Source organism: Sminthopsis crassicaudata, chromosome 6 (assembly GCF_048593235.1).
Source record: "Sminthopsis crassicaudata isolate SCR6 chromosome 6, ASM4859323v1, whole genome shotgun sequence".
Classification (NCBI taxonomy): Eukaryota; Metazoa; Chordata; class Mammalia; order Dasyuromorphia; family Dasyuridae; genus Sminthopsis; species Sminthopsis crassicaudata.
Genome location: NC_133622.1, coordinates 246852872 through 246867783, shown reverse-complemented (window position 1 = coordinate 246867783; position 14912 = coordinate 246852872). Strand labels below are relative to the sequence as shown.

The window sequence follows — 14912 nt, the reverse complement described above, 5'->3', positions numbered from 1 at the left end:
TAGACATGAGAATGAAATGCTTGTGAAGTTTACTTTTGACTAGAGAGGTACCAGAAAGTGATGCGAATTTAGCAAATATGGAAGTATCCTACTAAGTACTGTGCTTCATGAAAATTTCTTAGGTAGCTATGGGACGACTAGCAAAAGTCAGAAAAGATGTAGGCAGGATGGCCATTGGGGACCATTACAATGCTCCATAGAAAAGATGATCAATTCTTGTTGGGAAGTCAATGAGGGTTTGGTAAAAGGTGGATGAATATAAACATTTATAGGCTTGTGGAAATTATTTGTGTAAAAAATGATTAGATATATATCTTGATTAGGCACTAGATTAAATGAAGACTAGGTAATTATGTGAATAATAGAGTGAAAAGGAAATAACGATTCAAACTAATGACAGCTGTTTTGTCAGCATATTTTAAGACGTATTCCTCAGCTGAGAATGTGAAGAATGAAACAATACTGGAAGTTCACAAATGCAAATAAAGATTTTGACTAGCTGCTATAGAAAGTAATAAGCAGTAATTTAGGATGCAGTACATGGATTGCCTTGAGATCCACATTGAGGGGATGGAAATTTGTAGTGGATCTTGTTACTCAGAGGAGGAATTATTTGACAAATAATTATCTCAAATATAGGCAACATTGCACTGATGGTAAATGAAATAATTCTTGATGCCATGAACATTTTGGATTTGTTAATTCTTAGCTCATGACCCATCCATGGGAGTTCTAATTGTTTATTTGAGTGAATTATCCTTATAGTTTACATGATGTGCACATAAAAGGATCGAAAACTTTGTGTAATTTGTGAACCTTGTCAGGGATCTGATATTCGTAATACTTGTGGTCTATGTAAACTTTATATTGCTTGGTGTTTTAGAAATATTTTAATGTTATACTTATAATGATCATACTCCAATATGGAGTCACTTAGAGGAAATGTACCTAAACCTCATTAAAGTTTATAGGAAAGACTTAGAAAGTTTATAAATTTTGTTCTTTCCCACTGGTAATGCTCTGAAAGAGAGCTTTGGCTTGGAAGATCCTCTGGACTGATTGAAGGATTCTGAATTTGTTCTCTTTTCCTGGTGTTTAAGATAGCCATATAGAGAGTATCTGAATAGCCTATTTCTCTGGTTGCTTCACTGTACCTTAATAAACCTTTACTTTAGCAGCTTTCTAAATATCATGTTTCAAGAAAATTTAAACCCAAATATTTGCTTTAACCAAATTTTTGAGGCTAAATCAAATGCAATTCTATCAATTATCCAGTCAGTCAGAAATATGGGTGACTATTTTATCAAAAAGAAAATTAACCACTTACTTAGATAGTGCAGCTGTCCAGATGGAAGGATACTGGAAGAAAGTCTTGTCAATTTTCTCCTCTGTCTTCAGAAATAGGGAAAAGAAGCCTCCTAAGATGAGGTCCCCTTCTTTTCTATATGTGGGACTGTAAGTTGTTTGTATATGACAGGGGCCCTTTATCATCCAGTACCCAGAAAGAGAAAAGTGCAGTAGCAGAATCACAAACAATCTCGAGGGTGACAGCCTCAGTTTTGCCAAGCCCATGGCTAATGTTTTAAATCTCTACAAAGCCAAGGAGTAGGTGACTGTAACGTAACTGGAGTTTATTGTCCATGAATCTATAGGCATCTTCTCCTTTCTAAGAATTTTGTTTTTGAGCATCTATTAGGAAAAACAAATCCTTAGAAAGAAGATGCCTATAGATATACTTAAGCTTAGGCTTTGTACATTCCCTCTCCTTGGGAAAGCAGAATATGAGTCATGCAACTGGCCTCTGCTTACGAGAAAGATAAAAGCTCAAAAGAGCAGGGCATATTTATGGGACGTTTGTGCCCCCTGGATATCATTCTCCTTGTTCCCTGTGGATACAGAGATAGTTGGTCCATTGTCATTTCTCTGGGGTGCAAGTCAAACAAATGTGTTGACCAGAGTGTGAGAGTGATGGTCTCTGGTGACCTTCCAGCCTAGCAACTCTGCACCTGTGGCCTTCATCTTAAGAAGTTCACAAATTGAGGCAAAAAAAACCCAAAATTATGTTTGGGATCCTCTTTGCCTACCCTCGGTCCCTGGAGCTCTCCCAGCTACCATGAGTTCTGGGATGTCCACAAGGCTCTCTGATCCCTCAAGCTTGGTTTCATGGGTTTTCCAGGGAACTGCTTCCATTTTCACCAGCCTAAATCTCTGCAGTGACTCAGTTACCTGAGTTTCATCAGATGAAGGACAGACTGACATGACATGGGTAGACTTTCATAAGTGGGAGCACAGGTGATAAACTTAGAGTGTTTTATTTGTATATTTAATGAATGGTGATCTTTTTACTATTTTTTTTAATGAAATCTTTATTATAACCTACTCTTACCTAGAAACACCTATTTTTTTTTAAAACAGATTTTAAAAATCATTTCATCTTTTTCATCAAGAAGATGAAGTTTAACAATTAATGTTAAACCAATATTGGGACTCTGCCTGCACTAATTTTTTTCAAAGCCTGGGATTAGCTACAATCACATTGGAATATAGCATACATGCATCCTAAGTCTTGCCTTCTTTTACTCTTGCTGGTGTGTCTTTGAACATTTCTGAATTTTTCTATTCAGGTTGAGAGCATCTTGGGATTGAACATTGTCAGAGAAGTTGTCTCAGAGTCCCAGACTTCTGGTAAGTTTGGAGTCGACATATCCCTTTCAGCATTGTGCCACTGAGTCTGAGGTCTGGTTTATGGGCTTCTCCATCTTAATTGTGTGGGTTCCTTGAACTTGGTGGGAATATGAACACTTCTATTTTCCCTTCTAGTTTCTTGGAGGGTCTTTGGGAATGGGCAGACAGATTCAGGTCTTAGAAGTCTTTATCTTTTGAGAAGACCACGTTTTCTCCGATGATTTAAGATTTATAAATGAGGTTTATAACATAACATGGACTTTATCCTCATCATTATCCTGTCTCATTGCACCCCCATAAAAATAACATTGGCTCATAGATTTAGAACAGAGAGGGCCTTGGAGGTCATGCAGTCCAATACTTTACAAACAGATAAACTGAGATGCAAATCGTAGCTGACATTTTTTATAGTGCTTACCACATGCCAGGCACTATACTAATTGCCTTATAAATATGATCTCATATGATCTCCTAAGAATCCCAAGAGGATGGTAATATGATTGCCTTCAATTTAAAGATGAGGAAATGAAGGGAAACAGAAGTCAGGTTAGAATCACACAGCTGGCAAATGTCTTGAAGGTCTTATCTGAAGACAGGATTTCCTGACTCCAGGCATGAAGCTCTATCCACTCTATGATCTTTGAGGTGTAACATGCTGTCGTCTCCAGAAGCTGCTGATCGCTCTCTGGGAGGAGATCTGCTGTGTCAACTCAAATCTCTGGGACAGATTCTTCTTCCTGTAGAGAACCGTTGTCTCCAGACAGTTGCCGTTAACTCTTGTCCAGAGAAGTGACTTCCCTTCCTGCAGAGAGCGGTGTCAAGCCTGATGTAGAGCAGAGACTAACTTTTTCTTCCAGAGCTGCCCTCTTTATCCTCCCAGAGGATGGGCGTGGGATAATGCAAGGGCTTCTGCGAAGAACGACTTCAACCAATGAGCTTGCTCCTCCCAAGCACACAAGCAGTTCCCCAGGAATTCACAAGTCAAACTACCAGGAAAGGCCGGAACTAGAAAATTGTTAAGTACGGACTTAGCACTTAGTAAGAACCTAATATCTCATTATCCCAGTACTTGGTAAGAACCTAACATCTCCCCCTTTCTTTTGATTTAGAACATAGGGTGGCCGTGACCTTGAAACATAAATCCATCAATATGGGAGGCATTACACATAATTACATAGATTATGTAAACACATAGTAACATAGTAATATAATACATGCTAGAAGTATATAACAAATAACATGATCAAGTAATCATAAATTGAAAATTTATAAATGTCCATAAGTCCATTGTCCATTAGTCTCATCTTGTGTTAGGAAGTCCAATGATTCCTGCTGGTTTTTAAAGTTCTTTAACAGTCTTCTTATTAGCCATGCTCTTTCAGTGTCAGATATTTCTTAGATTTTCTCCTTTGTTTTGAGGTCTTTCTCTTTTTCTGTCTCTCTCTGATGGATAAGGCGAATACAACTCATTGGCTTTTCTGATTCCTTCTCCATCTGAAGAAATACAAGCAAACCCTCTCCCCCAGGCAGTTAACCTATCTGGTCCCTTCCATTCACCACTTTCTGGATCTCTCCACATCACCTGGCGATTATCTAAGGACAGTGGAGCTGCTCGCACTGGACACTACCCTTCTGGTGGGTTATAAATCTTGTCTGCCGGAGCCAGTGCATCTTTGTCAAAAATTAAAAAGTTAATGGTATAGAGAACTAAAATTAGAAGTTCCCTAGGGCTACCTGTGGCTCCCCCTTTCTTTTGTTTTTGGAGGAGTGTCTTAATATCTCTGTTTCTTCTCTCTACTATTGCCTGCCCTTGAGGATTAAAGGGTATGCCCCTGGTATGTAAAATCTTATACTGTGCACAAAAGTGTGTAAAATGTTTGGACGTATATGCGGGTCCATTGTCTGTTTTTATTGCTTGTGGCACACCCATAATTGCAAATGCTTGTATAAGGAATTCAGTGACCACTTGGGCTGTCTCTTTTGCTGCTGGTATTGCAAAAGTAAATCCTGAAAATGTGTTGACCATACATGGATAAAAGACAGACAACCAAAAGATCTATAATGGGTCACATCCATTTGCCAAATTTCATTGGGTCTGGAACCACGAGGATTCTTCCCTGGAGGGAGTGTAGGAGCGTGGAAAGGAAGACAAACTGTACAGCTTTTTACTATGCTCCTAGCTTCCTCTCTTGTGATTCCAAATTGTAAACATAAAGCTCAAGCAGCCTGATGATATTTAGAATGAGATTCTTGTGCTTCCTGAAATAAAGGACTACTGGCTAAAATGGTTAGAAGGCTATCTGCCTTTGAATTTCCATCAAAAATAGGACCTGAAAGTCCACTATGTGAGTGGACATGCAAGATATAAATCTTGCCTGGATGTTTTCTCACTTGCTCTTGAAGTTCCTTAAAGAGCTGATAAATATTAGAGGCTGCAAATTTTATTTGGGCTGTGGCAATTCTTTGTACTACACCTACTGAATAGGCTGAATCAGTAAATATATTTACGTCTCCTGGGTAATAAGTAAGAGCTAGCATGATAGCAAATAATTCATTCTGTTGAGTGGACTGAAAAGGAGTCCTGATTACTCTCTTTATGGTTAAATCATAAGAGTATACAGCACAAATATTTTCTTTGGAGGCATCTGTAAAGATTGTTGGTCCTGTAAGAGGAACCTTAGAAACCTTTTCTTCAAAAATCCATCGCCAATTATGTAGTAGCCGGGTTATCTTTAATGCAGATCCATGTGCAAAATTTGCAGCGGTGGCTAATAAAATTTGCCATTCTGGGATGGTCTCACAGCATACATTAATTTGTGCGTTAGTATAGAATGTGTATATTTTTTCAGGACTTATTCCAGATATTCGTGTTACTCTCTTAATAGCCTTTAATAAAATCCTAGCCACAAGCACTGGGTAAGGAATAAGGCTTTGTTCTGGTTGTGCTGGGAGGTTCACCCACTCAATCACACTGTCTTTTTGATGAAGGACTGCTGTGGGTGCCTCTTTTGTAGCAAAAACTGATATTTCCAAGGGTTTTTGAGTGACTCTTTCAACCACATTGGATAAAGCCAGTTCAACTTCTCTCAAAGCCTCTTGTGCTTCTTTTGTAAGCTGGCGTGGTGAATTTAAAGCACTGTCTCCCCTTAAAATGTCATATAGAGGACAGCATCCACTGGACATCTCCTATTAAATTTTGAAAATCATTTAAGGTGTTCAACTTCTCTGTTCTCAAAGAAAGCTTTTGTACTGTGAGTGTCTTAGGATATAGTTCATATCCTAAATATTGAAAAGAAGCATGTCTTTGAATTTTTTCTGTAGCTATATGCAGTTTGTAGTACTTTAGTGTTTCCATGGTCTTTTGTAGACATGCTTCTAACATTTGTTCCTCAGGTGCACATCCCAAAATATCATCCATATAATGTAACAATATTACTTTTGGAAATGCTTTTCTTATTGGAGCAAGAGCAGCAGCAACATACCTTTGGCACATAGTAGGGCTGTTTTTCATTCCCTGTGGCAAAACTGTCCATTCCTATCTTTTATAAGGCTCAGCCAAATTAACACTAGGCACTGAAAAAGCAAATCTTTTCATATCCTCCTTATCTAGAGGGATAGAATAGAAACAATCCTTAATGTCTATAACCCATAGAGGCCATTCTCTTGGCAACTGAGTAGGAGATGGTAGTACAGGCTGAAGAGTTCCCATAGTTTCCATCTGTTCATTTATTCTTCTTAGATCAATTAACATCTTCCATTTCCCAGATTTCTTTTTCACCACAAATACTGGGGAATTCCAAGGACTTAGAGAATGTTGTAAATGTCCTTGGTCCAGTTGTTTGTTCACTATGTCTAATAAGGCCTGAATTTTATCACTTCTTAAGGGCCACTGTTCTACCCACACTGGTGAATCAGTCTTCCACTGAATAGGAACCAGTGAAAGTGCAGGTAGGCCTTCAACAGCATCCCTGCCTAAAAAGCCAAAGTGCTTATTTGTAATCCTATCTGCTGTAAAATGTCTCTTCCCCACAGATTTATGGGGATTTTTTCAACCACAAAAGGAGTAAAAACTCCTGTTTCTCCTTCAAATATCCATCTCAAAGGCCTAGCACTAACTTCTGCTGCTAGTGATCCTCCTACCCCAGACATGTAGGTGTCTGCCTTAATCTTTGGCCAGTGACTGGGCCAGTTGGCACCTCTAATAACTGTACTATCTGCACCCGTGTCTACCAATCCTTCAAATGGTATTCCATTTATATAAATAGTAAGCATAGGTCGGTCTGCTGTCACAGCTGTTGTCCAATATATTCCTGGATTTTGTTCACTGGAGTCAGAATCTAGGCAACTATCACCAGGTTGCTTATTAGGGATATGTAACAATAAGCCTGATGCTACTACTTCTCCTGGTTGATAAATCACACTTTGTCTACCTGTGTTAGTGACTGGGATATTAGCTACACAGTCTCCAGTTTCCCACATCAGTGTATGGATGCACACTGTTTTGTAGGCACTCTCAGAAGGTGAAATGGTCAAGCCTACTGTGCCTGGAGGCAAAGGATCCATAGGCTCAACAGGAACAGATTTCACTTCTCCAGGGAGTATCTCAGTAGTCTCTACTGCACACAACTCTCTTTTTCCTAATTTCAATCCCTTTCTTCCATCTGATTGCCTTTTGGCTGATTGATCATATCTTAAAATTCTCTGGATGTAACCTTGGCTGCCATCATGCCCCACTTGGGGGGCTGAAGCTGGGCTCTACCTGTCATTTCCCTTGGTCAGTCTACATTCGGAGGCCCAGTGGAGCCCCTTGTGACATTTTGGACATAGAGTTTTAGGTCTTCTCTCACCCTGTCTTCTCACTCTATCTCCATATCTACTTTGAGCTCTTAGATGCCCAATTTTTCCACATTGAAAACATCGCCGAGTTTCTCTAGAAGGCCTTTGCCAGGAGGGACCCTGTCTTTCCACGTTCATCTTTGTCTGGGTGTAAAAAGCATTTGTTCCCACTGTAGCACAGCGTCTTATGATCTCCTCTAAAGGAGCATCTTTGTCTAATCCCCATATAATTCTTTTGCAAATCTCATTGGCATTTTCCTTAGCCAGATGTCTGGTCATTATTTCTGTAGCTGCATTTTCTCCAATAGTTCTTTTGACAGCAGTTTGCAAATGTCCCACAAAATCCGCAAAAAGGTTCATTGGGACCTTGCTCTATTTTAGTGAAAGCCTCTCCCCTATCTTTCTGTCCAGGGAGGACACCCTAAGCTTTTATTGCAGCCTTAGCACTTTGCTCATATATTGTCATGGTATAATTAATCTGTTCTGAATTCTCTCCATACTGACCTTCACCAGCTAAGTGCTCAAAAGTGAATTGTGTGTTAACTCCTATTTCCAAATTGCATCTGACTTGAATTTTACATAATTCATGAAATTCCACAAGCCATAGCAAATTTTCTCCAGGTTCCAGGCAAGTCCTTGCTATGGATTTCCAATCATTCGGGGTTAGGACTTCATAAGACAAACCATCTAGTAACATTTTAACATAAGCTGATGTAGCCCCATAAATGGTACAACCTTTTTTCAAATCCTTAATTTTATTCAAATCTAAAGGTGTATATCTTCTCCTTTTTTGACCTACAGAGTCAATCTCTTCAATCACAGGATATGCATGTATAAAATCACTCATATCCTGTCCTTCTCTCTTAGCTTTAACCAATGCTTTTTCTAATCTTGTCATAGGCTTAGGCTGTTTCACAGGCAATTCTGTTTGTGTTTCTGCCTCTTCCCCTCCTCCTTCTTGCTCCACCCCTGAAGGGTTAATTGAGGGAGGAGATGGGAGGTGCTCCTGTTGCTCAGAATTGTACTTAACTTCATTGTTATGTGATTCATCCTTTTCACCTAGTTTAGTTGACACTTCCCCATTTTGCTTCTTCTTCTCTTTCTTTAGAATAGCATTTTTTAAAGCCATTTGGATTAAATTGTAGATATGAATTGTATCTTTGGAAATTGAGTTTGGTCTGGAACCAAAGGGTAAAATATCACAAAGGCAATTGTAGTGTTCACCTAATTGCTTTCCTACTAATTCCCATTCTTCTGGATCCAATTCTTTTTCCAGAGAAAAACAAGGACATATGACCTTCACAGTTTTTAAAAGTTCAGCAATATCCTCCAAAATTATAATCAATCCTTGGCTTTTCATAACCTTGATAATGCTCTCCAAACATTTTCCTTGAACAAAAGGCGTTTGCCCCATTTCACTATAAGAGATTGCTGGTTTAGCCCTTAACAAGTTAAGTTCCTTATTTATCTATTAGCACGCTCACTTAATCTTTAACAAAGTTTACTTGTTACTCAAGGTTCTGGGTGAAAGAGATTGAGATCTGGATCCAATTGATGGGCATCCATTCATTTTCCAGTTTTTAGCCACTACAAAAAGAGCTGCCACAAACATTTTGGCAAGTACAGGTCCCTTTCCCTTCTTTAGTCTTTCTTTGGGATATAATCCCAGTAGTAGCACTGCTGGATCAAAGGGTATGCACAGTGTGATAACTTTTTGGGCATAGTTCCAGATTGCTCTGACTAGAGAGTTTTTTGTGCTGCAGAAAACTGTTGTTTCTAAAGTCATTTCATGAATCAATGGAGAAGAGATCCAATGCAGAGGACAGGATAGTCAGATATCTTTTCTGGTGAGCTGGGTCTTGGGGGGATACTTGCTGGTGATATATGTAAGAGCGTTTGAATGTGTGCATATGTGCACATGTGTGTAAGCCTATATGAGAGCTGTGGTCGTTTAGACCAGGATATCATTATCCATGTGGAAACCCAAGAGTTTTCCATTGTAGTCATATCCCCTGAATACAGTATTTTGCTCTCTATCTGATTGCTTTCTAGTGGTATCTTTGGGAGGGTCCCTTTGGACATAGGGTTTAGCAGACAAGATTGCAGGTCTGTGCTAAGCAGTATGGTGCCTGCTAACTGTTTGGTTGCTTCCCATCACCACAAACCATCATTAATCTCAGTCTTGGTCCCTGGCTCTTTCTCACTTTCCTTTCCTGGCAGAATATTCCCTCAGGGCTGGTAGGGGGCAGCATCAGCAGAATCGTCAATGGGTCATTCTCCTCCTCAGCTTTCCCCAAAGTATCATACACTGAGGCATCCTGCTGAGGGTCAGGGTCACAGAAGAACAGAGGGAGGAGGGAGGCTCATGGATTTGGAATGGAAAGACTCCAACAGATCACATCTAGTCCAAGCTCCCTTCTTTTTTAGAAAAGGAAACTGAGGCTGAAAGAGGAAACCTGACATGGTCAAGGTGGCATGAATAGGAGGTAGCATAGTTGGGATTGAAGCTTTGATTCCAAAGAAGTATTCTTTTCACTGTGGCACAATTCCTCCTGTGATGATGAAGGGGGGAGAAGGGGACCACAAGGAAAAGTTCTTCAGAACTTTTCTATTCCCATTATCTGGGAGAAATGGGTCCAGGGATTATCCACCAAAATGCTGGGATCCAAATTCTATATTTCATCTATCCCATCCCTCTCCAGGGCTGTCCCCAGGGAGGAAGATAGAACAAAATACCAAGTGTTGGACTTCCTCTCAAAGAATCACTCAAAGAGGCTGTGTAGTCTTATTGTAGATTTAAATCCTCACAGACTCACCAATGGCTGAATAACTGTGGTATATTAAGATAAAGGAATGTTATTGTTCTGTAAAAATGATGAACAAACTAATTTTCGAAAGGTCTGGAAAGATTTATACAAACTAATGCTAAGTGCAACAAGTAGAACCAGGAATACATTGTACACAATAACAGTAAGAATTGCAATGATCAACTATAAAAGACTTGGCTCATCTCAGTGATTCAGTGATCCAAAGCTATCCTGATAGACTTGGGACAGAAAATACCATCTGCATTCAGAAAAAGAACTATGGAGACTAAGTGTAAATCAACACATGCTATGTTCACTTCTTTTTTTCTGCTTATGCCCTTTGACCCAGCAATATCACTAATTCATCTACTTCCAAAATTGATTACGGCAAAAGAAAAAAGAACTTATATATGATAAAATGTTTATGGCAGCCTTCTTTGTGGTAGCAGAGTTGAAGTCCAGCTCCAGTAGTGAAATAGGGGTGTGTTATGCAGGGGCCAGGCGGAAAGAAGTTAGATATGAACTTGTCACATTTTATTAATCAGAGAGACTAATATATATGCCTGCAATGCTTATAGACTTGATACAAAATAAATTTCACATTTTTCATTAATTTTGTGAATATTCTTCACTTTTGCTGTTCCATGTGAATTCTGTTTTATTCTATCTTCATAAAATGATAATTTGGAAATTAAATTAGGTATAATTGTCTTCCTTATCATATTGTTTGATCTACCTATGAGTAATTAATTTTTCTCCAATTATTTAGATTCACCTTTATTTGTGTGCTAAACACTCTGTGATAGAGTTCCCGTTGTCTTTGTGTTTATTTTGGCAGATAAATTCTTGAGTATTTTCTATTGTATGCAGCTATGTTAAGAGGGATTTTCTTTCCTTCTCTTTCATCTGTTTTTTTGTTAGTAGTATGTAGAAGTTCAGGAAGCTAGATGGCTCAGTGCTGGCTCTCAAATCAGGAAGAACTGAATTCCAATATGACCCTGGACTAGTCAGTTAATCTCCATTTGCCTAAATCTACTGGAGAAGAAAAGGGTAAATCACTCCAATTTCTTTGCCTAGAAAATCCCATAAGGGATTGTTGTTGACTGAACAAGTCAACAACTTTTCACAGTGGTGATAATTTGTATGGCTGTTTTTGGAAGTCTGCAACTTGATAGTTGGCTAGACTTTGAGACATACTGGAGAATAGAAGAATTGGGGCTACTATGGCCCATTGACTCATAAAGAGTTAGACACAAAATCTAGTGTTCTCTAAATATCTCAGCATATTTCTACAGAGTTTTCATTCTTCATTGCCTATTTGTATTCATTCCATTTATTTAATTTTTTGTCTTATGTTTCTTCTCTCAAATCCTAAAGGAAAGGATTCATGTTTGTCCCTGTGATAGATAATTCTGGCTCTTAATTTAGTTATTACTAATAATTTTTTGGAAAGATCCATTTATATAACTATGCTTCAAACATTTTTTATTATGTATGAGCCTTTTATTTTCTCAAAAGCAATTCTTGTTTTTTAATAGTATTTTGTTTTTTCCAAATACATGTAAAGATAGTTTTTGTAAGATTTTATGTTCCAATTTTTTTTCTCCTTCCCTTATTTCCCCACTCCCTAAGACAGCAGGCATTCAAATATAGGTTATATATGTACAATTCTTTAAAAAATATTTCCAGATTTGTCATGTGCAAAAAAATCAGAACCAAAGGAGGGAAAAATATGAGGATGAAAAAGCAAATACAGCACACAAATAAAGAAAAATTGAAAATACTGTGTTTCAATTCATATTCAGTCTCCACAATTCTCTCTCTGGATGTGGATGGCATTTTCCGTCCTGTCTATTGCATCACCGTATTGCTGAGAAGGCTAAGTCAATCATAGTTGATCACCACATTATCTTGTTCCCTATATGGAATGTTCACCTGGTTCTGCTTACTTCACTCAGCATCATTTCCTTTATGTTTTTCTTGGCTATCAAAAGAATTTCTAAATGTCTTAAAATAATCATAATCACTTTTTAAAATTTTTTTGAGATGATCTAATTTGTATCTAGTTTTCCTAATATTGAAATAATCCTATATTCATGCAAAAATAATACTGGTCATAATATATGATCTTGATATATTGCCTCTCCTAGTTAGCGTATTATTTAATATTTTTGCCTCAATACTCATTGAGGAAATTGTTCTACAGTTTTTTTTACTCTGTTTTTGTTCTGTAGTTTAGGGATCAAAACTATGATTGGGTTGTAAAATATATTTGTTTTGACTCCTTAGTAATGTATTCTTCATATATTATCTATATCATTTTGGTAAATTGTTCCTGCAAATTTTTATAGAATTCACTGATAAATGCATCTGTACTTGGAGATTGTTTTCCTATTGGGAACTTGTAAATAGTTTGTTCAACTTCTTTGTCCTTGATGTTCGTTTTTATTATTGTTGTGTCTACTTCTTTATGACCAAATGGACCACAGCAGGCCAGGTCCTCTAGTATTTCTTAAAATCTGTCCAGGTTCTTGGTCATTTCAATTACATTATTTTTCCATCTCATCCTTTGCCATGTCCCTTTCCTTTCATCTTCAATGTTTCCCAACACCAAGCGTTTTCCATTAGAACGATGTTCTCTTTCCATGGATAAATTATTTAAGGTTCAGTTTCAGTATCTGACTTTTCAATGATTAGCTTGAACTAATTTCTTGAAGGATTAACATGTTTGCTCTCTTTGCTTTCCAAAGAACTCTCAAAAATCTTCTCCAATAGCAAACTAAAATGTGTGAAGTATCAGGTATTCAGATTTCTTTACAATTTAAGTTTCAAAAATTGAGTTTTCCTCTAAGTCCATTGTCCTATTCCATTGATTTACTTCTCTCTCTCTCTTCTCTATCTTCTGTCTCTGTCTCTGTCTCTTTTAACAAATGTTAAACAATTTCAGTGGTTGTAATGAAGGAAAGGAAAGGGGGAACCCCATTTCTTGGCGCATAGATAATCCCATGAGGTGCATTGTCCCCTGTAAAATGAATTTACAGGCCTGAAAACCTAGAATGATAAATAAAAGGTTTATTGTAGAAATTTGGAAGTAAAGTTCAGTTAGAAAGACGCCAGGCTTGAAGGTGGCCTCTAGGCAGGCAGGAACCCCTACATGGCTAGAAGGATACTATGTGTTGGCTGGGAGGCCTCCTACCAAGAGGGCGTTCCGGCTCACATCTTTTATACCCAAAAGATGATGGGTGGTACCCCTAAGTTCTCGGCGGGCTTTTCAGTTTGCTCAGATCAGGTGAGGGTTGGGCCCAGGTATTCAAAGGTGCCTTTGACCAGGACTTGTGAATCAAGGTCAGTCATGGATTGGGCAATTAGAAAGGAATCTTAAAGGGACCCCAACCCTCATCAGCTGCACTTAATATATTTTGATTGTGATTTGATCTGTGATTGCATAGCTGCCTTTTTATTTTGACATTTACTTCCTTATTTCCCTTAATATTCTTGATTGGTCATTTCTTCAAATTAATTTAGTTAAAATGTTGTTAGGTTCTGGAAAGTACTCATTTGAATGTTTGGTAAAGAAATGAATCTGTAACCAATTTCCAAATTTAGAGAAGGCAAAAGGATTGTATCCTTCTGGAATGCTGTGAATATTGTTGGAACTGGAGAAATCCAGTTTTTGTGAGAATTTTTAGTGTGTTGGGTTAGTGAGATTAGTTTCAGATACATTTCCTCTAATGAATATCTAGGGGCCAGACTTTTTATCTTTCCTGCATTTGAATTTTTTTACTTTTCTTATATTTTATTTGTTCTGGAAAAAACAAACAAACAAAAAAACAACTGCCCTTCAAAATACCACTCCTCTCATCAACTACCATCCTCCCAAATTCCACAAGGGACCTTGACATTTGCAAGTTCATGTCAAAGGGAATTATAAAGGATCTAAATTGGAACTGAGTTAGCCAAACACTTCCCTGATGTTGATTCATAATCAGAAAGAGGTGAAAGAGGAAGAAAACCATGTTCAATAAGTTTCTCTGGCAGAGTGGAAGTAAAAGCCTATTATGTGAAGTAACTTATTCCTCAAAAAAAGCCATTTCTCTTTTAAACACCTCTGTTGATAAGAACCTTAATTTTAACCATTTAACTCAATCAGTGCCTGTAGAACAGTGACATATTACTTTCATTTTTTTCATGTTGATTCTAGTAAAATATAGTTACTTTCACCTGCATGATCCTATTGGTTAAATATTTGAGCATAATTTCATGTCTTTTCTATTTCATCTCACTTGTAAATCACCTCAAATATCAACAATTTACTTACTCAGATTTTCTATGACATGAAGTCCACTTCTCTCATGATTTCGGACAGAAAGATATTTTTCTTATACCAAGAAATATGGCTTAGAGCTTGATCTAAAGAGGAAAAGCATTCTAACCAAGATTCAGCAAGAGATAGGAGATAGAGACCTTCTCATACTGAAATCTATTGCCCAGCTGGGCATTAAATCTAACCCCTACTCAGTAAGTTAGTAAGATAAATAATGATTCATTTCTCCATATTTTGGGAGCATCCTAATGCCTGGTTTG

The 14912-nt window shown here is 37.8% G+C and overlaps 1 protein-coding gene across 11 annotated transcripts in view; it reads left to right on the top strand.

Annotated features, from left to right (window-relative positions):
- Positions 1–14912, top strand: part of LOC141546738 (vomeronasal type-2 receptor 26-like) — a 79734-nt gene that overhangs the window by 19330 nt on the left and 45492 nt on the right. For 10 of the 11 annotated variants that reach the window (XM_074274748.1, XM_074274746.1, XM_074274739.1 and 7 more), the window contains exon 2: positions 2625–2685. The exons of the other annotated variant lie outside the window; for it this stretch is intronic. The gene's annotated coding sequence lies outside the window, so the exon portion shown is untranslated. The remainder of the gene's footprint in view (positions 1–2624; positions 2686–14912) is intronic. 11 annotated transcript variants of the gene reach the window in all.